The sequence below is a fragment of the Ambystoma mexicanum genome, chromosome 11, assembly GCF_040938575.1.
Source record: "Ambystoma mexicanum isolate Mex_15411 chromosome 11, UKY_AmexF1_1, whole genome shotgun sequence".
NCBI classification, from domain to species: Eukaryota; Metazoa; Chordata; class Amphibia; order Caudata; family Ambystomatidae; genus Ambystoma; species Ambystoma mexicanum.
Window position 1 is genome coordinate 952,547,056 of NC_090934.1, and position 23,664 is coordinate 952,570,719.

The following is a 23,664-nucleotide window of genomic DNA, read 5'->3' on the forward strand; positions in this document are numbered from 1 at the left end:
CCCACGACCCTTGACCCCCTGATGACATCACAGGAAGTGATGTCATTTGGCCCCGCCCCGAAGTGATATCAAGTGGAAGCGGTGGAACACGACCTTTCACTCGTTGACAAAACAGGAAGTGGCATCACATAGTACACTACGAAAAATATGGCTACAATATCACTATAATGTGATGTACATTTCATACAAGAATGGATCGCCATATGCATCGTTAAGATAAGTGTATATAGGTCCATATTACTAAATTACTGTGAATTCAAGCAGATGGCCATGACCAAATGATAATGAGGTGTTATTATATAGCACTTACGCTTAAGCGCTTTATATAGAACGAATATACACCCAATATCACCCAACCTGTGTTGGTACTCATTTATCGACCTCAGCAGGATGAAAGGTTGAGTTGAGGCATTTAAGAATAGACTAAATCAGTGACTCACCCCCTGAAGTGTACCTGAAATAAACCTCTGAGTCTAGCAATTATTGTATAGAATTCCTGAAAGACACATTATTTGGTATTCCTATTCTTTCTTATTTAGGGTCAGTGCTGAAAGTGTTAGACTTGTGGCATTCCCGTTTGTGTTTCTTCTTTTTTTTTTCAAGGGGCCTGATCAAGAAAGCCTTCCACTCCAGAAGTAAAGAGCCACATGGTGCTGGCCACAGCCCCGGAGCTTGCATTACCAAAAAAAAAAAAGTATTAAAAAAAAAAAGTTTTTTTTCGTTTTTTAAAAAAAAGATAGAGGTCACAAGGGAGACCAGAGGTAGCAAAGGAGACCTCAGAGGTCACACTTGCGACCTCTGGCGCCCCCTAAATGACATCCCTGCGTATTTTCCATTTCCTGAGGTGTCCCTCTGCAGCGATGTTAACCATGAGTGTGAAGTATTCTGTCAATGCGTCTTTGGACCCATTTCAAATGGCTAGTGTTTTGTGAAGTTTGTGTACTTCGCTCCCTGTGTAGAATAGGTGGCTGGATTTGCAACTCTTATCTCCTTCCTCAGCGCTTTGAAAAACATGTGCGCTCTTTCACACCAAAGCATCCGAGGCCCCATTGAGGCGAGTGAGCCATGAAACTGCTGAGGTAGTTTGGGTAATGCTTATGAGCTCTTCTGTCTGCACCCTCACTATGTTCCTATACATGGGTCATGCAGCGGAAGAGGAGGAGACGTCTTCTGCCCCACTCTGGGCTGCTTGCACTTTCCATGATATACCTGGCAGGTGGTTGAAATGGCTCCACACTTATGTTAAAGGTTCTTATACCAGGCACTGTTTCCACTTATGTGGTTCCTTGTAGCTCTGGCGGCTCTGTAAAGCAAGAGGGGTAGGGGGGTAAGTTAGCAGGACTCAGCTGGAAAAAGGAGCACGAGAGCTGTGATGTGCTGCTGGCAACTTCAGTTCGGCTAACATGTTCGCTGAGCGTGGGTGTGTTTTTCGGTTGGTAGACGTCATGTGCTGTTGTGCATGGCTATGCATGGTTTGTTTCATTGTTGTGGTGTAGTGAAGTGTGTACGGTTTGATGTGCTGTAGAGTTATGGTTGTGTTTAGTTAGGAGTTTGAGAGGTGTATGCAGAAGGATGTGTTTTTATTATGGTAGGGATGGTTAGTGGCTGTGCCTTATCCGACACAGTCTGTTTTGATTGACTGTTGCACGTGTCCCTTCCCCTGTCGTGTATCCCAGTGTGATCCACTTGCCCCTCCTATGATGTGTGCAGCATAGTGGGCCCTGAAAGGGCTGTATCTTCGCCTCCAGTATATTTTTGGTGTGCCGCAATTACCACTGCCACAGGTTCCTCAAAGTTGGTTTGTGTTCCCTGTGTTCTAGTCCATCAGTTTAGATCTGGACGCATCTCTCGTCCCTTTTTACCCCTTGCTTATCTCAGTGGTCCAATTAAGTCGGAACCATCTCTGTCTCCTCTTTCCCGTTTGAATCTCTATGGGAAAGGGTACACCTAGGTCTCCTTCCCATTCGGACGACTCTCGTCTTCATTGCACTTGATTCTGGTTCGGCACAGTCTCCCGTCTTTCTCCGTTGTGTGCTCATTTCATGGTGAGACGACGTTGTTCATTCGTTTTTGTCCCTCTCAGAGTGAAAGAGCCAGGTTTTTAGAAGTTTTCTGAATTTTAGGTGGTCCTTCGTAGTTCTTATTTCTTTGGGAGGGAGTTAAAAAGTTTTACGGCTAAGCAGGAGAATGCTGATCCACCAAGCTTTTCTTGTGTACGGTTTAGGTTCTAGACGGATGTCGTTGCTGGATCTGAGTGTTCTAGTTGGCTTGTAGATAGTTGATTTTTGTTTGTATGAATTCTGCTCCTTGGCCGTGGATGGTTGTAGGTCAAAGGCTCGACAACCAAAGGGTCGAATGGTCAAAGGATCGACACCAAAGGACCGAAAACCAAAGGATCAAATTATTTATTTATTTTTACATGTTTTTGGGGGGTGGGTGGGTCCCCCATCCCCTGTTTTTGTGGTAAAAAGCACTTTTTTTCACTAAACGAAAACCCCCCAAAAAATATATAATTAAAAAAATAATTCGATCCTTTTGGTTTTCGATCCTTTGGTGTCGATCCTTTGACCAGACACCGCTGTGGATTGCTCATTGTTATGCACATAGTTTTGAAGGTGATTTGTGTTTTTTTTTGCCTTTGAGCCAATGTAGCATCCTTTGTGCCGGATTGATGTGGTTCCTGCGTGAGACTTTTAGAAGAAATCTGGCATCTGAGTTCTGTATATGTTGCAGTTTCTTCAGTAAATAGTCTGGCATTCCTAGGTATAAGCTGTTGGCGTAGTCTATCCTGGACAGGATAAGGGAGATGATGGCCAGTGTTTTGTGCTTGAAGGAGACAAATGGTAGAATCTTTTTCATGATCTGTAGATGGAAGAAGATTTCTTAATTATCATGTTTACTTTCAGTTCTAAGGTTAGCTCATTGTCCATTAGGATTTCAAGGTTTTTGACAATTCTGGATGAGTGAGTGTTGTTCCTAGTGCTGTTGGTCCTGGGATGTACTGGTTGCATCCTTGGTTGTTGGATGTAATCATGATTTCTGTCTTGTCCGGGTTGAGTTTTGGTTTGGTAGAGTTCTTTGAGACAGTCTATTAGCGTTGTGTTCCCTTGTTCATTGCCAAGTTTGTAGATGATTTGGGTATAGTCTACGTATTTGTAGCAGATGAAGCAGTGTCTATTTATGAGGTTGATTAGTGGTGTCATACAGATGTTGAAGAGGAGTGGCGATAACGAGGATCCATGTGGTACTCCACAGGTGGTGTCCCACAGTGTGGCTCTGAACACTAAACTTGGCACACAATCAACCTTATCTCCCAGGGCCGATGGTCACGCTCTCAGATGAATGGGTTTGGTGGGTCACTGGCTGTGGTGTCTTTTCCTGAATCAGCTTTGCTGCTGTGGCTGAAGAGGATCTTCATATTCATGTTAAGTTTCTCCTTATTATTCTGTGAGATAATGTTATGAATTTTATCTCCTTTATTCACTATTTTGGATGCACCGACAGAGGACGAGCCATTGCATACCAGCCACCCTGAAGCTTGTGCCTTTCAGTATCTATCCCAAGCACAGCATGGGGCTTTTCGGCGAGTCTTCAACTGCAGCAGTATGTGCTGCTTCATGCGCAAGGATTGACCACTTGTCACCCTGGGGCCTCGAATCCTTGTCGGTTCCCACTTACCAGTTACAGCGCATTCCAGGTGCAAGGAATACTGGATGCAGTTGACTGGTAATGCACCTGCCACCGGAAGGTTGCAATCCTCTCTCTTAGTTCTCCAACACCCATCATGTCACGTTCGCCATACATTACAGAATTAGCATGACGTCACTAAATCATGGTCATCACTACATCGAGAACAGGGTGTGCTTGAGTTGTCATGCACCGATCGGAGACTTGGGTCCAATTTGTCAAGGTAGACCAACGATCTGCTAGGAAACAATCCCCTTTCTGGTGAGGCGGGGCGGGGGTGCATCTTGCAACCAAACATTTAGCTCCAAAAATGGTCCTCTTCTTTGCAGTTGAACTCTGGTCCTGACGCCTCACAGCAGTTTCAGCCAGAGGGTGTACTAGAGTGTAACTGTGCTCCCTTTGCTGGTTCAGGACTGGATCAACCCAGTCCAACCTAGTTATTTAATATGAGGGAAGTGGACAATATCCAGTATGCCTACCGTCTGTGTTTGGTCAAAGAGAATATATTATTTTCGTTTTTGAAAATTGATACAATGGTGTGGCCTGGCAGCAAAGCCTAGCAATGACTGATCTCCACTAGTCAGTCAGTAAGTACAAGTGGATAGCATGGGTATGTTAAATTACTTGCAGCTAGCCTTTTCGTTAAAGCAAAAATTCTACAAGTGAAATTTTTATAAAGTATTTTATTGGTTCTAAACCAAAGTAGAGTTTTAATTGTTTGGAAAAGTGTCAACATACTCCAGTTGGAGGCACGTGCAATTGTTTTCCCCTTACCCAGGCTTCCTCAAGGCAGAGCTACAGTGATAATGTGTTCGATACAATATTGTGTGTGTGTGTGTGACTTAATTAGAAAATAGAAGGGGTACCTGAGATACTGTACGGTCCTCCAGGTAAGATACATTCATATAACACATATGTGGAACGTTAGGTGGAGGTTGGCACAGACAAAATGTATCCTTTGTACAAAACTAAATTTATTCTAGACACAAAATGAACATTTCATAGTGCTCAATTCACATTACTTTTTTTGAAAAAAATGACTACAATTGCATAATAAAATACAACTCCTATTCCAAAAATTCACTCCCACGCACTCACACACTCAAACATTCATACTAAATTCGTATTTCTCCATATTGACATTCAATTTCATAATGTATTTGACCATAAAATAAATATTATTCACAACATATAGTAACACCCCTTTCTCATGTGGGTATGTCCATCTGTTAAACAGAGGTTTTCCGTGGACACGTGTTTCAGTTGGTTATTTGGTGCTGCGAAATGTGGCCCTTTCTTATCACAATCGTGACATTCCCTCGGAAAGACGACCAAAACTCCCCTACCTGGGTGCTCACTGAGCACACCCCATTTGAAGCAGATAACTTTGAACTAGGGTTACATAAATGTCTAATAATAATCTAAAGCTATTTCCAACAGCATCAACGAAATGACCTGTACTTTTATTTTTGTAATCTAGAGAATGAAGATTGCTCGATTTGTGCAGGCGTATCTCTTGTTTGGTATTTGAAATGACACACTTATAAAGTGAAACAGAGAAAGGGATATTCAGTAAAAGTCTTAGACATCGCTCAACAGTTGATGGGGAGGCGAGCAAAACCGGTCCCTTTGAAGAGACTTCATTGCCAATACTTTGGAACATATATGCCGCAATATCCTGGAGAGTCTGTATAGAGGTTGTGCGCAAGTAAAAACACTCTGCTAGTAGCTTCATACTGCAGAGGCTGACCTCTGTTACAGACGTGTCTATGACAGAGGGATCTACAGAACCTGCGACAGTGGCAGAAACGTCCATCCAAGGGCCCTCGCTGCAGAGGTACTTGAGTACACCAGTGGCTTTCACCAAGAAAGACCTACCAGCTTTTCTAGGTAATTGCAGGACAATATTAAACATGATGCCATGGCGTTCAAGGAGGAAATGAAGAGAAGACTTGGATAGGAATATCAAGATTTGAAGTCATTGGGTGAGAGGGTAATATCAATGAAGAAACAATCACAGATCTCTCCAGAGAAATGCCCAAACCTCAGGGAGAGATTTCAGCCCTTAAAAGCCCTAACCACCCAATTGGTAGACAAGTGTGATGACCTAGAAAATAGGTCCTCTAGGGGCAACCTGTGCTTTAACTTTCTCAAGGGAGTGCAGGCATCGGATCTAGGACTTGTTTACCTCTCTTTGTCCCACTGCCAACTGGCTATGTTTGGACATTAACAGGGCACATCAGACAGGACTGAAATCCCGCCTAGTCCAAGGAAAAACCTAGAAACTAGTTGATGAAACGTCATTCCACAGTTGGATAAAATGCTAGCTGCAGCCCAAGACGCGACCCACGCAGAGTGCAAGGGATGTAAGATGCAGATCTATCTATCAAGATGTACCTGCACCCGCCCTCATGAGATGGAGTTTAGGCCTCACAAAGCATCTACAGAAGAGCAAAACCCCATGATTAGGGAACTCTTTTTAAGGCCGGTGTTTCAAGTAAAACCACCCCCAGTGGCATATCGGATGAGTACAGGGGGGGGTTGCTTGTTGTTGGCCAGTAAATGAACTGAAAACTCTCCTGAACAGCAGAGTTATAAAGAAGCCCAGAAGAGAGACTGGGTGCTGGTTATCAATAGGAAAAGGAGACATTACTATGAAGTCCCAGAGGTGACATCTGATATAAATATATTCCCCAAATGAAGCCTTTGTTAAAAGTGCAACAGGGGGAAATGCACTCCAGAGAGCACCTGTGGGGTACAAATGTCCTTTCAGCAGAAAGCGGGAAAAACACCACTATGGATCCAGGCAGCACAAAATGTCTTTATTAGTAGATGTGCGGCAGAAAAAAGGAGCAACCTGAACAAAAACGACGCCTTTCGCGGTATACCAACCTCTTGATCACATAGGTTTGATTGACACAGATGATGGACTCCGTTTTAAACCATAGCAACTCTCTCTGTGCAGAGTGTCTACATAAGTATCAGCTTTCTATGTGTCTAAGCAATGGGCCGTCTTATCATATTATGTTAGGAAGTCCACAATTGCTGGTGCATACAGTAACCGTTTGCTGTTATTACAATACATTTCTGAAACCAATTTTCGAAAACTAACTGTTGCAGAGCATATCAATGGAGGGTAAACTGTCTCTATTGAAAATGAGACGGCACGCGAGAGAAACACACATACATTCCGCACTGGATCTGGGCATCAATCATGTTGAATTAGCCCCCGTAAATGCAAGGGCTCGCCCGCTGCAATCCATCAACTTTATATAAATAAAGGCAGCTATAGTAAGATGGCTAAGGCTCGAATGCTCGATCACAACAGTAACAGCCATTTGCATGCCTACGTATGTCATCTCTAGTGGATTAAATGCTATTCCTCCATATGTGGTGCAACAGTTAGAATTACATAATATACTAATACCGCATTTGTATATGAGCAAGCTTAGAAGGAACATTATGGTAATATTACCCATGACAAGGCAGTGAAAATACGCGAGAGCAGCAACATAAATAAATGTGCAAAATACATCAAAGCAGCAATAGTTTCTTTTTGCTGCTATGCAAAGTGCATAGTGGTCTCCGTCCATGCATGCAACTCAGGAATTGATGTCAAGCTCATTTTGCCTCATGTCCATATGTGGCAATGAATGCCCTCATAATGTTGAATGGATGGGAAAATATCCCTTTAAGGCATTTCTCACACAGAGCTTTGAGTGCTTGCATGGGCTTTCATTAAAGTGCTTAGTGCGTGCAAATATTGCTCTCCTGTAAAGTGCATAGTGCATAAAATATTTCTATTTATAAAATGCCTAATGGGAATGTTTATATTTGTTAACTACAAGCATAACTTCATACATAATTAAAATCAGTGGCGAGAATCCAATTTTAAAATACGTGTATCTAGAAGCTCTATGTGGATAATATAAGATATGGTAGAAAAAGCAGAGTAAAACAAGTCCAAAAGTCTGTGTTCAAAGGGCTACTTATAATAAGCCCTTAAACCTAGACAGATTTACATAGTCAATACATTTTAAAAAAACACTCCATCTAAAAAAGAAGCTCCTAGAACCATGATTTCATATATGTTGATAACAAATAGAAGGTTAAATGAGCAAATAATCAGAAGTGCTTGGGAGCAAAAACATCAAAAGCTCTACAGCATTATATAACAAAAGTGATGCCCAAATACTTCAGAAGGTGGGTTCCTTTGGATAAGACGCATAATGCAATTTGGGACACCCAGTTTAGAGGTGTAATGTGCAAAGGACCTCATGTACCCAGGAACGTATATATAAATCCTCATCGAGATTGTGTGCCCTAGGTTTTTTTTGTCTCAAGGTCCAAAATGCATATTGTTTCCAATTGTCTCAATGCAAGCTTGCGATTACCGCCTCTGAGTGGTTTGGCAACTGTGTGCATTCCAAAGAACGTGAAACCCTCTAGTTTACCACCATGTTCATTCTTAAAATGGAGGGCCATCGGGTATGTCTGATCGGCGTTTTTAATTGCCTTAATATGCTCTAGCACTCTCAATTTTAGTTTACCTTTTGTACTCCTGACATACCATTTGTCACATGGGCAGTTTAACACGTACACCACAAACTCAGTTTCACATGTGATCCTGGACAAAATCTTAATGTTCTCTCCTAAAATGGAGTGTAAATAACAGGTGGTACTAGCAGCATAGGTGCAGGCTTTACATTTTGAACATTTTTGGAAGCCTGATTTTTTAATATTCATCCAGCTGGCCCCCAATTTGCCATTAAGAGGACTCATGAAACTTGGTACAAGGATGTCTTTTTAACGAAGTTGACCTACGGAATGTGATATTCACTTTTTCCTCCAGAATATCGCTCAGGTGTTTATCCAATTTAAGAACGTGCCAATGTTTCTGTATTCCCTGACGGATATTCTGGGCGCCATTACCGTAGGTCAAAATAAGACTTGTATATATCTTGTCTATGGTCTTGTCTTGCACATGTTGGAAACCAATAGTAGAGAACGGTCTGTCTCTAGCTTTTAAACAGGCTCCATCAAGTACTTTTTTAGGGTAGCCTCGATTGTTAAGCCTATGAGCCATCAAGGCACATTCGCTGTCAAAAGTATCGATTTTGGAACACTTAAGGGCTGTGGGATGGCTACTCTTCGCATGAAGTGGTATATTTGAGCTGGTAGGCTTACTGTATACACTGGTAGTAAGTTCTCCTTGAGCCACAGTGACTACAATGCCCAGTAATATGATGTCAGTCTTGCTATGGCTCTCAGTGAATTGCAGATTTAATTCATTAATGTTCAGTGCTTTTACAAAATCCAGCCATTCCAAATTGGTACCGTCCCAGATTACAAATACAATGTCAATGCAGCGTAGCCACGGAGCTATTTTCTCTGTGTATTTGCTGTTTCTGGGATGCCAGACAACAAACTTCTCACACCAGCCCATTGTCAAATTAGCATACGAATATGGTTTTAGGCTGCCTTTACTTTATTTGAGACTAGGGTCAGTGGCTTTCTTTGTCAACGGGTAATGTTGGGTGTACCCCAGGGACTGACATGCAAGTATACATACAATTTCTGGTTAACCAGCTACTGTTGGTTATCTAGTGTGGAGCCTCTTTGATTTGTCAAATTCATATGCTTTTTGTACAATTGAGAGGGGCTGGCGAGGTTGAAGTATGAGGAGGAATGCTGGGAAGGGGTCTGGTAATGTGTTGTGGGGGTGTTTGGGTTTTTGGTAAGAGGGGGGAGTGGCATTATTTGTGGAGAAAGGGGCCAACCTCTGCTAAACTGTTTTTGGAGACCCCTGTGCATCGACCTATGGGTCACGTCCCTTTATAGATTCATGCCACTTACACGTGGTTAGGTTTCTGGCAGTTATTGTATGAGGGTTTAACTTCCTTAATAAGAGGGCTACAATGCTTGACCTGCTGAAGGAGCAAAATGTGGTTAATGCTTTTATCCAGGAGGTCCAAATGAATGGGAAATACCAAATAGGACTTTGACAGAAGCCCTTCCCAGTGATCGTGCAGGCTCCCCTCCTCCAATCAAACGGGAGTAGCTATTGTAATTATACTACCTAACAGGAACCTTCCTTTTTACTCAAAGAGGGTAGATGTTAGCTTGCATGGTCCCTTATCTGGCAAACCCTTAAACTTAGCAACAATGTATGCACCAAATGAGGCGCATGGCGCCTTCCTTCTAGGCTTCTTTCAGAAACTGGACAAGGCAGTAGTTTTTCTGCGAGGGCGTCTGAGCCCTCTGACGTCCAATCTGTTGGATCACGCCAAGGGAACACGCAGAAAGGTCAATGTGACAACGTATTGGAGACATTGTCCGCACAGGGGCTATGCAGCACTGTCGATTTTAGAAACTCGAGTGTTAAGGATTACTCTTTCTATTCCCACTTCGACATGGTGTATAACAGAACACTACTCGCCTACTGCTCATGGAAGATGTTCACATGTCTTTAAAATGTGAAGAGGGAGAGGGGGCACCACTTAATGAATTCAGTCTTTTTGATTATCAAATACATTAGTTGAATTGATTCCAATATTTTGAATATTTTTTCCTGCAGCTGCCAATCCGAAAGGATCCTATAGCACAAGGACCTGTAGAAACATATGATATCCAGAAAACAAAGTAACTCTACTTTGTTAGGAAAGGCGCTTCACAGTTGGCCCCATTTGGTTGCTGCTATTTTATCAGCTGTGAATTTTGCATAAAAAGTCTTGGCCATACGTCAGTGATAAATTCAAAACAGGATAATTTATTACAGGAAATGTTTAATGCACATTCCTGGAATGTCCGTTAACATAATTTGTCTTTACAAATCGCACACTGGGTTCGCATCTGTTTGCCCGTAATACTCTAGTGCCAATGCATTTCGGATAAAAGCTTCATCAGGGCGGTATTAGGCAAAATTGATGTCACATGACTGATATCTCATTCATATCTAGTAGATGTTCAACGTATTTAACACATTAAACCAATGCATTTTAGTGCAATCAATACAAAACCACATACCATTCCGTGAGCGAGCCACATCTGTTTACATAGGTAGATGAAATAAAACAAAATAGAAGTGTCAATTAGTTAATTGATTGTGTAATGTATACTATGTGTATCCGCAAAATCTGAATAAGCATGTCCTACCTGAGTCATGCCAGTTTCTCGAAAATGTACTTCTGTACACAGATACATCTATAATATAAATAGAGACTTGTAACTCTATTGCTGATGTTTAGGAGGAAAACCTATACTCAAATGGACACGGATAGTACTTACCGAGCAGCTTGTGCTCGCAGGACGTGTAAGCCGAATGAGCTGCTGCATTACGCGCTCACGGCAGGTTCGCTTTCTTTTTATGTGTTACCATGGAGACGGGGCGAGGTGTCGTGGTCCAGCAGGAGCACGTACGCCTCGCGCCCCACCCCTTGGAGCGAGCCCTGGGGCGGGGATGTCTCCAAGGAAACGGACGCTTGGGAAGCGCTTGTTCGTGTGAAGAAGGTGCACGTGCGTATATATGCAATTTACTTAGAGAAACAAATGTAGATGCTAGTACGGAGAATGGAACACACTCCGTGTATGTCTAAAGAAACGGAAGGGACTCCTAATACTCTTACAATGAGGGATATCAAATGTGTCATATCTTATATAGTTGGCGGTGTCAGGTAATGTCCTCAGGTTATCCTATCGAGAGTGAAGGTAGTTAGTGGAAATACAAGTACTAATGGCGCCTGGCATGTAATAAATGTATACAACAGAAAATCCAAGAAAGCCAAAAACAGCCCACGAGGGTGAGCACTAATTTGTCCACAAGCCAAAAACAGCCCACGAGGGTGAGCACTAATTTGTCCACAAAATGTGGACAAATTAGTGCTCACCCTCGTGAGCTGTTTTTGGCTTTCTTGGATTTTCTGTTGTATACATTTATTACATGCCAGGCGCCATTAGTACTTGTATTTCCACTAACTACCTTCACTCTCGACGGGATAACCTGAGGACATTACCTGACACCGCCAACTATATAAGATATGACACATTTGATATCCCTCATTGTAAGAATATTAGGAGTCCCTTCCGTTTCTTTAGACATACACGGAGTGTGTTCCATTCTCCGTACTAGCATCTACATTTGTTTCTCTAAGTAAATTGCATATATACGCACGCGCACCTTCTTCACACGAACAAGCGCTTCCCAAGCGTCCATTTCCTTGGAGACATCCCCGCCCCAAGGCTCGCTCCAAGGGGTGGGGCGCGAGGCGTACGTGCTCCTGCTGGACCACGACGCCTCGCCCCGTCTCCATGGTAACACATAAAAAGAAAGCGAACCTGCCGTGAGCGCGTAATGCAGCGGCTCATTCGGCTTACACGTCCTGCGAGCACAAGCTGCTCGGTAAGTACTATCCGTGTCCATTTGAGTATAGGTTTTCCTCCTAAACATCAGCAATAGAGTTACAAGTCTCTATTTATATTATAGATGTATCTGTGTACAGAAGTACATTTTCGAGAAACTGGCATGACTCAGGTAGGACATGCTTATTCAGATTTTGCGGATACACATAGTATACATTACACAATCAATTAACTAATTGACACTTCTATTTTGTTTTATTTCATCTACCTATGTAAACGGATGTGGCTCGCTCACGGAATGGTATGTGTTTTTGTATTGATTGCACTAAAATGCATTGGTTTAATGTGTTAAATACTTTGAACATCTACTAGATATGAATGAGATATCAGTCATGTGACATCAATTTTGCCTAATACCGCCCTGATGAAGGTTTTATCCGAAATGCATTGGCACTAGAGTATTACGGGCAAACAGATGCGAACCCAGCGTGCGATTTGTAAAGACAAATTATGTTAACGGACATTCCAGGAATGTGCATTAAACATTTCCTGTAATAAATTATCCTGTTTTGAATTTATCACTGACGTATGGCCAAGACTTTTTATGCAAAATTCACAGCAGATAAAATAGCAGCAACCAAATGGGGCCAACTGTGAAGCGCCTTTCCTAACAAAGTAGAGTTACTTTGTTTTCTTTTATCACATATCTTTAAAAGACATTTTCAAGAGCGTTGTTCCTACCCTTTATGGGTTGACTCTTTCTTGCAATCTCAAGTTGTTACAGCATTGATGAGGAAAGCTACGCTCAGCTTAACGTTGAAAGCGGGGAAAGATGCAGATCTTTGAAGCCCATACATGCCTATAGCCCAATTCAATATAGATGTTAAAATATACACCAAGAGTCCTGCTCCAGCCTTTAAACCGTGTACATTCGCTTATACAGACAATCCATGTTTGTGAAGGGTCGCCAAACCTTTTATAATGTTGGGAAAATCACCTAACTCCTTGGCAGGATATGAGGTTCTACACAGGCCTGCCCATCCTCTTGGTCAAATGCTTTTTCTATATCCAGTGCCAAGAAGACTGGGGCTTTCTAGAGATTATGTCAGAGGCCATGGGGGTTTGACGATCATTTTGTTTGCGTGTCTAGTTTGTACACAGGGGTGTTGCCAGTTATGTCGGCCCCAGCATGAGAATTGGAGAGAGGGGTGGACTCTCTCAGAAGATATTTCTCGAATGGTGAGTTATGTGAGGTGCAGGTTTCTCTATGAAATGAATTGTCTGCAGCAGCAAATAACATAAATTGGTGATTTTTACAAATGTGCTGTACTCACTTTTGGGCCCATTAGTTTCCCTTTTTGCCTTACAGGCTGAGACTGATGGCATTTTTAAGGTTTCGGGATTAAAGATCAAAACCACCAAGGCTGTGTTATTGGGTCTGTGCTGCACCGAAAAAGATCATATAGTGCTCTCTAAAGGAGTAGATTATAAATAGGTGGGTACCTGGCTAGAATATCTTGGGTTAAAACAAGTTCTTGGATCTTTATAAAGCCAATTAGCCACAATTTGGAAGACTTAACATTTTGAAAATGCATCGCCTCCCAAAGATTACATTTTTCTTCCAAGTCCTCCCCACCCACTTGGCTAAAATTGCGCAAACTTGAAAAAGATATTATCGCTTCAATTTGCAGTGGCAGGAACCCAAGGAGAACCCCGTAGGACCTTAATGACCCATCTACTATCTTCAGAGAATGGACACAGCCGCAGTCAGAAACATAGTGATAGGCAATGCACAACGCAATTAGTGGCCATCACAGTTCTCATGTTCTCTAACAAAAGGACCACCCTATGTTTTAGAATAGCCCAGTTATGAAATCGGTCTTTGAGGCCTGGACCTTCACATGGCCATCTGCTTTTATTAACATTGCATATCATAGGTCATATCCTACTGAGCTACAGTAATGCATTGTATGGCAGATCTGAAGGAGGACACAGACTCTTAGAGGGCATTTCAAAGCTGTTTTTATTAAAGAATAATAAAAGAGCCTAACTTTCCCTATTGCTATGGGGTTTTCCCTACCTGACTAAGCTGCTTTTCAGTTGTCTGTGAATGTCCAAACGCATCTTCCACAGTCCAAACTAACCCCAACTGACCCCATCACTATTCTAACAACTAAAGACAGGAGAAAGCCACCATTCTCTACCCATAGGGAGGGTGTTGCGAAGCAACCTCACCTCTCTTACCTCACAGGGGGAGGCTCCCCCTTGAGGAGGAGGGACACATTGCTGCAATTCAACACAATTGTCATAATAAAATTCAACACTGTCCTGGTTCCCTTCCACACATAATGCAGGGGGTGAATGGAAACCTAAGGGAGTCTTATTATGGCATGGTTACTATAAAATAAATTAACATTGGCTTGGTTACAACCCAAACATCACTGACCGTGGTGTCTTCTGCTTCCAGCAAGCACGGTACCTATACTATACTGTAGAGATATTTGTATTTATGTATGTTTAAATGATAGGTTCCCGTTAGTAAAACACACTGATATAACATTCTGCGCTTGCACAATCCCCCACCACAATTCTGGTAAATCAAATAATGTGTTTCTCAAAACCCTAAATGTATTTAAATAAATTACTCCAATTCAAACAAAGTGGTCTCCAGGTTTACCCCTTACCCTGGAAATCACTCATTTTCTCCTTTATCAAAACAAGTATGGTATCGGAGAACGTTACTTGAACAAATAACATCAAAAGTACATGCACATTCAAGTTGGCTCCCCGATACAAGTGTGAGATGTATTGGCTACATACAGATAATTGAAATGTAGACAATGGCCAGCCTAATCTGGCTCCTGCAGGTTTGAATTAGAAAAGTCATATCCTCAGTGATTTGTTTATACTGCTCTGAACACGCATGTGGCCTTCTCAGAATATGCATGTCCAGTTTCCAGATTACTTCCAATGTTAGTGATGGTTACTTTAAATACATCTGAGCGTGCAGCTTTCTATGGACATCTGAGGAGTGTGCTTGTGTGTGTGTGTGCGTGTGCAACTGTCAATCTAGGTATGAATAGCTTTCAATGTGCCTATGTGTGGTGTTTCTAATCTCCATATATTTCTGGACTGGAGATATACCCTTCCCCTGTAATGTGTATAATTTTACAGCATCTTTGCCTGTCACATTACACATCAGTCTGCGTGTGCTTTTCAGTCTACATGTGTTTTGGACTGGAGCTACAATATTTCATAGTGACAGGTATTTTGTTAAACATATAATCTATGATTAGACTCACTCCTGCATAATTTGTGCATGACGTTAAATTAGACAATAGCAGGTGGACTAGACTATGGCCTGTGGGAGTCTGTGTCGGTGTGAGTCAAGAATTCTATGTAATGAGGCTTAATTTCACAAAAATGCAAATGCGCAAATTGCAATTAGTTTTAAACTGTGACTCGCTATACAAAATGTATAGGGCTTAAAAGAAATAACATGTCACTTTGTGTTTCATTCAAAAGGGAAAGCAAAGAGCATTTTAAATACACTACACTTGTGCTCCTGTTATCAAATTGCATCCCCCTGGACTCCCAGCCCTCTATTTCCAGATTTAACTTGGTCAGTTTATTGAGACGATTTGGAGTTATGTTTGGTGTTTGCCTAACTTATCTTTTTAAAATAGATTGTATTTTGGAGAATAATCAGGGACTTCCTCAGTCTGGAATGACTGCCTCCATAAGGGCTGCTGGTTGTCTTGAACCCAACTTTTGATATGTGCAAGGGCTTCTTGTTCTGACCTGCCTGCCTAGAAACCATTCCCCAAGAGCCTCGGCTTTCCCCAGCCATCTAGTTGTTCCCAATATCCTTATCTGTATCTCCCCATATTAATTCTAATCCTTCTATGAGCAGGCAAATATATATTGTTTAACTCCACACAGAGGTATGGTTCCCCAGTCCCATGACCCAGATGGAAGGGAGGAATTCACTCCTTCATATAACACAACAATTTCGTTTGTGAGCCCTAACTTTGGATGTGAACATGTGAGATTAATATAACTAATATCAAATTCTGTTGGTTGTGCACACATCACATGCATGAACGATCACACTATACTCATTTATCTCTCAATCATTTGGTCACACTCTGAATTTTACATGATTTAGTAGATATAACTTCTAGCTACAACGTGCAATTTGTTTCGCGTTAATCCAATCTTGCATTAGAGAGTTGCATGGATTTTGAAAAATGAAAACATTTTTGGATTTTAACAGTTGACGTGTATTTTCCTATACAGTTTGGAAGTAATGAAATGTTGGCTTCTTCCCCTATGGGGCCAATTGATACATCTACTGCGTACTCCTTTTTTTTTATGGCATCAATGTGTTCAGGCAGAATTCTTCTGGTCTCTCATGAAAATCTGATGAACTGCCGGGTAGATGCAGCTAATGCATTTTTTATGATGCCTTTGTTTTGGCAAATGGGGACCGGCCTCTTTGAAGCCTAAGCCCATTAGCTGACATCCGACAGTGTCTTTATCTGTATGATCTTCAGAACCAAATTAAACTTGATAACTGATGCCTTTTGTGACCTCTTCATGATTTTGTATTCTTTGTTCCTCGGCAGGGCCTTCCGAAAGGGGAAGTCTTGTAACAGTTTCAAATTACCCCTAAACTACATCCAATTATCTGTTCGAGCAAGTCTTTTGGCTTATAGAAATCATAGGCTTATTCGAAGTGAAGTAAAAAAATATGGTAACACACAAGGGTGCTTTAAATAAGGCTGCAGTAGGCTTTACATTTTACATCATTGTGTTCTCTAAAATACATAGCAAAGATAGTCATTGACTACAAATCAGATTATTGATTATAGTTCTATAACAAACATTCTGAGCCTGCTGAATTCTCTTGGGAAGTAAATGCACTCCGGCTTTATATGCCTTGTCTTTTACATGGGTAATAGTTCTTGTTTGGTTCTCAGCATTGTCCTGGTGAATTGTCAAGCGGTATCTAAATGAAAATATGCAATTGTCATTTTTGTCTTTAACAGTGAAATAATCGGTTTCTGGCCTGTCTTTAGCATTCACAATAAACTGCAATGAAAACTACCTTAGAAAAGGTTGGATTCTGTGAGAGACTGTTAATTTGTTGAAATATGTTTTTAGGTACGCACAATAATTTGCAAGGGCATTCTACTTTCCCATGGCCGCAAGGAAGAAGTGATATCCGCCAAACACATTTGAACATAACTCTCTTGCTCTTTCAAAAATTACACCTCCATTGTCAGTTCACTTTGTTTTAGGCCGTTATTGACTGCATTTTCTCTGGCCTTTCTAATACCTACACTGACCTTGATCCCATGATCTCTCAACATGATTGACTTTGTGCCACATGGTGCTCTTGCAGCAACTCATATGTTGTCATATGCAGAGGCCTAAAGAGAAGCACAAGTGTTAAGAGGGATTTTCAAAACTAGTGTGTGGGTTCTGAGAGTAAGACAGACACAAGTGATCACAGTTCAAGGGTGTTTATTGAACAATGAATGATGGGTGCAGGTTGGAAAAAACGCCTAATCTAAACCTAAATCTAAGCTGGGAGCAAGCGTCGACCATCCAATGAAAATTAAGGCAATCGTAGTGCTGTTGTCAAAATAAGAGGCCTATACTAAGAAACCTATTGCCAAACCTCATAACTAATACAAAAAGTGGTGTGGGATAGTTTGCAAGAAAAGAAAGAAGTGCTCTCAAATACCATGTCAGGATGCAGTGCCTGGGTCTCCCTTGCCCACGTTTTAGACACTGGGTAAGATGGCAGCTCGAAGCACAGTACGGTCTCGGGCTTCTCCAGCACGAGACAGTTCAATGGTAGCTCTCGGGATATCCTCTATGGCTTTTAATTATCAGTGCTGTTGTTGGTCTTGTTTCACTTGAAAGTCTCTTGCCTTCGAGGACCTGACGTGTTCAAACAACAAAACCGAAAGTTCCTTATTATGATATGATAGATTATTTATAGCGCGCTTAATACCCAGCGGTTTCTAAGAGCCGACCTAGGGATCGAACCTGTGTTGCTCTGTGTCGTCTTGCTTCCACGGCGAGCACGTTGCCGCTGAGCTATCCTCCCGAGTCAACAATGAGTTTAACAAATGAAAGTTCTTTTCCAATGCCCGCTAGGTGATGGGTTCACCCTTGGGTCCCCCTCTTCTTGGTGCTGACCCTTCTCAATCGTATTCCAAAATATATCACAGTTCCTTTATCAACTAACTTTGGGTGACAGCTTCACCCCTGAATCTCTCACCCCTGAATCTCCCTTAGACCCCTCTGTCTTTTGCGGGATTTCTTTTCCCTTGGCTGCTCAATATTTTCTCACTGTGGGATTCACTTCCCTTACTCTCGTACGGTTGGTAGATCAGTTTTTCGATTGTACGGATATTTTGCTTGACCCTCTGTATGACCACTTTGACCTATTTGGCCGGCCCTCCTACCGCCTTCTGGTATCTCTAGTTTCTCTCAAATGGGGCTCGACCAGAGTCTCTTGAGTTGGCACCCATGTGGTGCCTGTTTCCCTCTTCTGCTGGTCTCCCATTCACACTTTCACACTTTCACAGTTCAGTCAAAGTTGATCAGCTTTGGTTCAAAAACTTGCCACTTTGCGATTCTCACTCAACACAGCCCGGCTTTGAGCAGTTTTCCCCTCGACTCACCGGCTGTGATGAACCACTTGGTCTTTGGCTTCTCTGGAGTCAAGGCTGACACCACAGGCACGGAAGCTTCCCTTACTCCTGCTTATCAGCATAGGATTGCCCCGTGTACCATTGACATCTCCTGCAGGACACTTGTGCTATTGTTCGCAGTCTTAGGCTCTCTTCCACGAAGGTTCCGAGGGTCTGGGACGAAAAGGGCAAGGTCACTTCTCTCCTCACCACCCTCTCCCTTCCTGCCACCTTTCTCCTTCTTTTGAACTGCCGTGTGGTAGCCGTATTGTCGTGCTGTCTGCTGCACTCACCTTGCTCGTACTGTGCTTTCTGGCTCCACCTTTTATCCCTGTGGGGAAGGTAAAGGGCTGTTGTGTGAGTGTGATTCCGATCAGTTGCCTGACTGCCTGACCCTTGCGTTGGGACATGTCAGGTAAACGGCTCTGGTGTTAGTCCGTTGTGTTGTGCGAAAGTGTTAGTTAGAAAGTGGGGGGGCAGTGGTTTGGAATGTCCTCCGTAAGAGGATGGGGAAAAGGTGTAACATGAAGGGGGATACTGCATCGCACCCGTCGGTCTCCCACTCCCTGGGGACCCCCATCCAGGTGATCCTCCCTCACTGGTCCACCCCCAGGAACTGTATCCAATAGAGATGGCCGTGTCCTGGCCACCTGCATGATAGATCCCTGGGGACTAGCTAGGGAGACCGCTTCAGGTTTCTCACAGAGACCAAACTAATGGATGAGCAGGGGCATTTAAAATGTGGTCTTGCCAAACTCTCTCTGGGTAGCGTAGGCTGAGCGGGAAGGCAAATTTAGGAGATTCAGGGGTTTAGTATGTAAATAGTATTAACACTTGGGGGTAGCCAAGTAATAGAGATCCACACAGGTGTATAGAAATAATCAATTTATTAGGCCCAAAATACATGAGGATATAAATTAAGAATCCTATATACTAAACACACTGATTTTCACACGCATATGTACAGAGTAGGCAGTCCCAACAGGGGACTACACAACACTTACACGGTTATAGGCAATCACTTAAGACAATAGCAGAACTGTTTCAAGTAAAGTGGGGGAAGAAAAAGTAGTTGCATAGCTATAAATCATCATGCTTTATAATTGTAAGAAAGTTAGCTAACGTTCAGGTGCCCTTCCCTAACCATGTAAATAGGTTCCAGTATTCTTAACTTTATCAGTCGGTATCTGTGAAGGGTTTCAGAAGTCACAAAGTCCTTCAGCTAAAATACTTCACCAATTCCAACAGATAAGTTATTGACTTATCTTTCCTCAGGAACCCAAAGGGGTTAAACCAGAGACTTGTTGTCCAGTCGTCTTCTTTTGCGCAATCCAGCATTCATGAAGGTTGCTCATCAGGCTTCAGGGTTTTCTAAGGACAATCAAACCTCAGATATTGTTAAAGGATGCATTCTCTAAGCCAATAATACATGCATAATACATGCAAAAATACCTATGTTCTTTGGCTGCCTCCTTGCTACTCTTCATATATACACATTTTAGTTGACCCCATAAGGCTACTGCTTGAGCCAGCACAGAGCAGAATCCCAGCTGTCGTGATAAGCTTTTTCAAATTTTAAAATCTCTTTCTGTGACACTTTCCAGTTCTTAACTGATAAGGGAACTTTTCATGGTAGTATGTTTATTTTCTGCATTGCTGGAGTTTAACACACATGAGGAGGCTCTAAACTGGGCAATCCCTGCTCAGTGCCTCCCCATGGCTGGAGGCTTCCTTCGTCCCCCGCCGGGGACTCAGGTAAGACTCCCCACCCCCCACCCCCCCTTTCCTCCCTCCTCCCACTCCACTTACCTTCTATCCCGTGGTCTCCGGCGGGGGACGATGGAAACCTCCAGCCGTGTGGCGACTCAGAGCGGGGCCATCCCCACTGCAAGCCTCCACACGGCTGGAGGCTTCCATCATCCCCCGCCGGAGACTGCGGTAGGTTTTTTTTTTTTTTTTTTTCTTCCCCTCCCTTCCGCCCTCCCAACTCCTTACCTTCTTTTTTCTTCTGGTCTTGGGAACGAACGCGCTAGAAACACTTCCCAGCACGTCCGCTCCCGATGGCCACCATGGAAAGGGAAAACGGACGACATTTTCCCTTTGCCGGTGGCCATTTTTTTTCACTTTTTCTTTTTTTTTTCTGTTTTGAAACGCGCGAAACAGAAAAAAAATGCCATTAGTACCCCGGGCTAATGGGCCGGGGTACTAATGGCAATAAGTCCCTCGGCGGCGGGCCAATACCGCCCACGGTAATGTCCCTGGGGCTTCGTTAAGGTCCTCACTAAGCTCGGGCCTGTAACTATGGCCCCGGGGCATTACCTTGGGTGGTATTGGCACGCCGCCTCGGGTCTTATTGCCACAAGAAGAAGAATCTGCCTGGGATTGTTTACTTTAAATCAAAAAACGAAACCTTCTTTTATTTGCATTTTATGAAACTGTTATATTATTTTCCCGCAAGATGTTGGAAGCTGCATGCTCCTTGTTTTTTTAATCCAAATAGATGTTATGTTATTGTTATGTTATGTTATTGTAAGTTATAAAGCGCGCGGTCGCCCTGGGGCATCATGGCGCTGGAAAGAAAGGCTGCAAAGGCGAGGAAACCGATGAAAGGCTAAAAATTAAAACAGATTTTTTTGAGTTTTGAGTTTGAGAGCTCTTCTAAAGCCAAGATGGTCATCAATGGCTTGCAGTGACAGAGGAAGGCTGTTCCACAGTTTGGGGGTGGCAATAGAAAATGCTCTGCCGCCAAGCCTCTCCCGATGACACATTGATTATATGAATTAGTATACATTATACAGGAGGCCAGGTACTCTACGGGGTGTGGTGAGTGTGTATGTGTGGCCATGTATTATAAGGAAGGATATATCGCCAACCGTATAAAGTAACTGAGCTGCTCGGTGACTTGCAATATCTTTGAACCCATATGGTAGTCTATTAGTGACATCCCTGCTCACCTGTAATAAGAAAATGACCTTGCTACTGTAACAACTCAATACCTGCTGCTTGAGCCAGCACAGATTAGAATTCTAGATGCCATGGAATCCCTTAAAGCAGTGACTGGCTTTTAAGAATAATTTCTTTTATAGTAACTTCCTGTGACATTTTGCAGCCATTGACTTGGAACTGTTTGTATCTTTACTTTGGGCGCTGCTGAAGTGTACCAGGGGAGAGCCCAAATATATCTACATGTTATCACCTTTTTTAAACTTCAAAACCGTATTAAGATGCATTTTATGAAACTGCCTAAATATGTTTTGGAACACATTGCAAGCTGGACATTTAGTATGTTTTCATCAGAAAAGATATTACATGGCCATGCATTATAATGACTAGCCCACGGTATGCAAAAAGGATATTGTAGTGCCTATATTTTCTCATGACACTCTTCAGTGAATTGAAATATCCGTGTAAAGTATGGTAGGTATTACTTTATCTCATGTATTATGTAATATAAAGTGGTGTTGTCAGGCGTGTGTCTACCCTTTTGATAGTCTCTTTTGTTGCAGAGCTCCAGAATAAAATAGCAGGGTTAATGTTGTCACAACTGTCAGATAAAATTTAATTAATGTGCCCTTGTTGATTTGAAAAATATCTTACAAAATTTATAGCAGCAATACTCAACGAGTGCTGTCTGCCAGTTATTATGTTCATCCATATGAGAACCGAAGGCCTGGATTTTAAAAAAGTGCAAAATGTTCCAAAAATATATAGCACATTTATCTTGTAAAGAGGGACAAGCCAGTAACAAATGTTCTAGGTTTTCTACTGTTAGTGTGTGTCTACAGAATCTACAGTAGTTGGAAATAGATGTGTCCTTTATTCGAATTCCAGTATTTTTTCTAGCCGGTCGGAGATTAAATCTTAATCTGAGAAAATTCAACCTCCATCTTCTGTTTGGAGGTCACATTGGGTGCAGAGGGATATTATCTATAGTATAATATTCTGAACTGTAAATTGTCTATTGTGCTATACTTTGTATTATAATTACAATGTTTACAGAGCTGAGAAGTGGGTGGGATAAGACACCAAGCACTCTATTTAAACCTGACATCATTTTTATGCAGAATAAGATTAATTTGTCTACCATACACGAGAGAGATATCAAATATACATTTAAAATATGGAACTTGGAAAATGAAACTAAAAAGAAGTTCTCTAGCAAAAGCATATAGTATCTGCACCAGAGGTGACTATCCTCACTAACCCTTCCTGTCTCTGAAGGCACATTTGGTCCAAAGTACACCACAACATTTTTCTAGAGCCCGTCTATTAATTAAACCATAATGTCGATTACTATTATTGATATTCCCAGCTGTAGGGCAGCTTAGGACCTGATCCAGTCCCCCATTGCTGCTTTTATCAACAGCAGAAGAAGAGCTGACAGTGTCTGGGAACAGTGGTGGAAGAGCTGTCCCCACTACACATGCATAGTATTTCATGGCCTGTACTTTTTCATTTGCAATATGTGACTATTACAGTCCAGTTTGCACCCGTCATTAACTGTGCGCAATCTGCCAATTGCCTATCCGTATCGGGAGCGGCGTCAGGCGGCCTAGGGGTACGAGGTGGTGATACTTGGTAGATTCAGGAGGACCAACATGATGATGCCCTGACAAGTTCTGCAACTGCCAGGAAAGGAACAATGTCTGTATACTAGGGGTTGGGCTATTGTATAATCCCAGAGACTGAGTGACAGTTTTAATCGCCCCGAAGTGACTTTGAACTAAGGACCATTGTCCTAAGGGAAGTAAAATACCAGGTATGATAGCAGACAGTTTGCTTCACTTGCTATACCCCCACATGGATGGTTCAATTATCCCTAATTCCTTTTCAGTGAAGAGAATAAAGAAGTGTCTGTTGATCCCTTGGCCATTGCAGTAAGTACTTGCAGAGGAGAGGGAGACTATAG

General features: G+C 42.4%; 1 protein-coding gene across 6 annotated transcripts in view; it reads left to right on the forward strand.

Annotated features, from left to right (window-relative positions):
• LOC138503961 (uncharacterized protein C11orf24 homolog) overlaps positions 1 to 23,664 on the forward strand; it is a 606,597-nt gene that overhangs the window by 434,727 nt on the left and 148,206 nt on the right. The window lies entirely within an intron of this gene.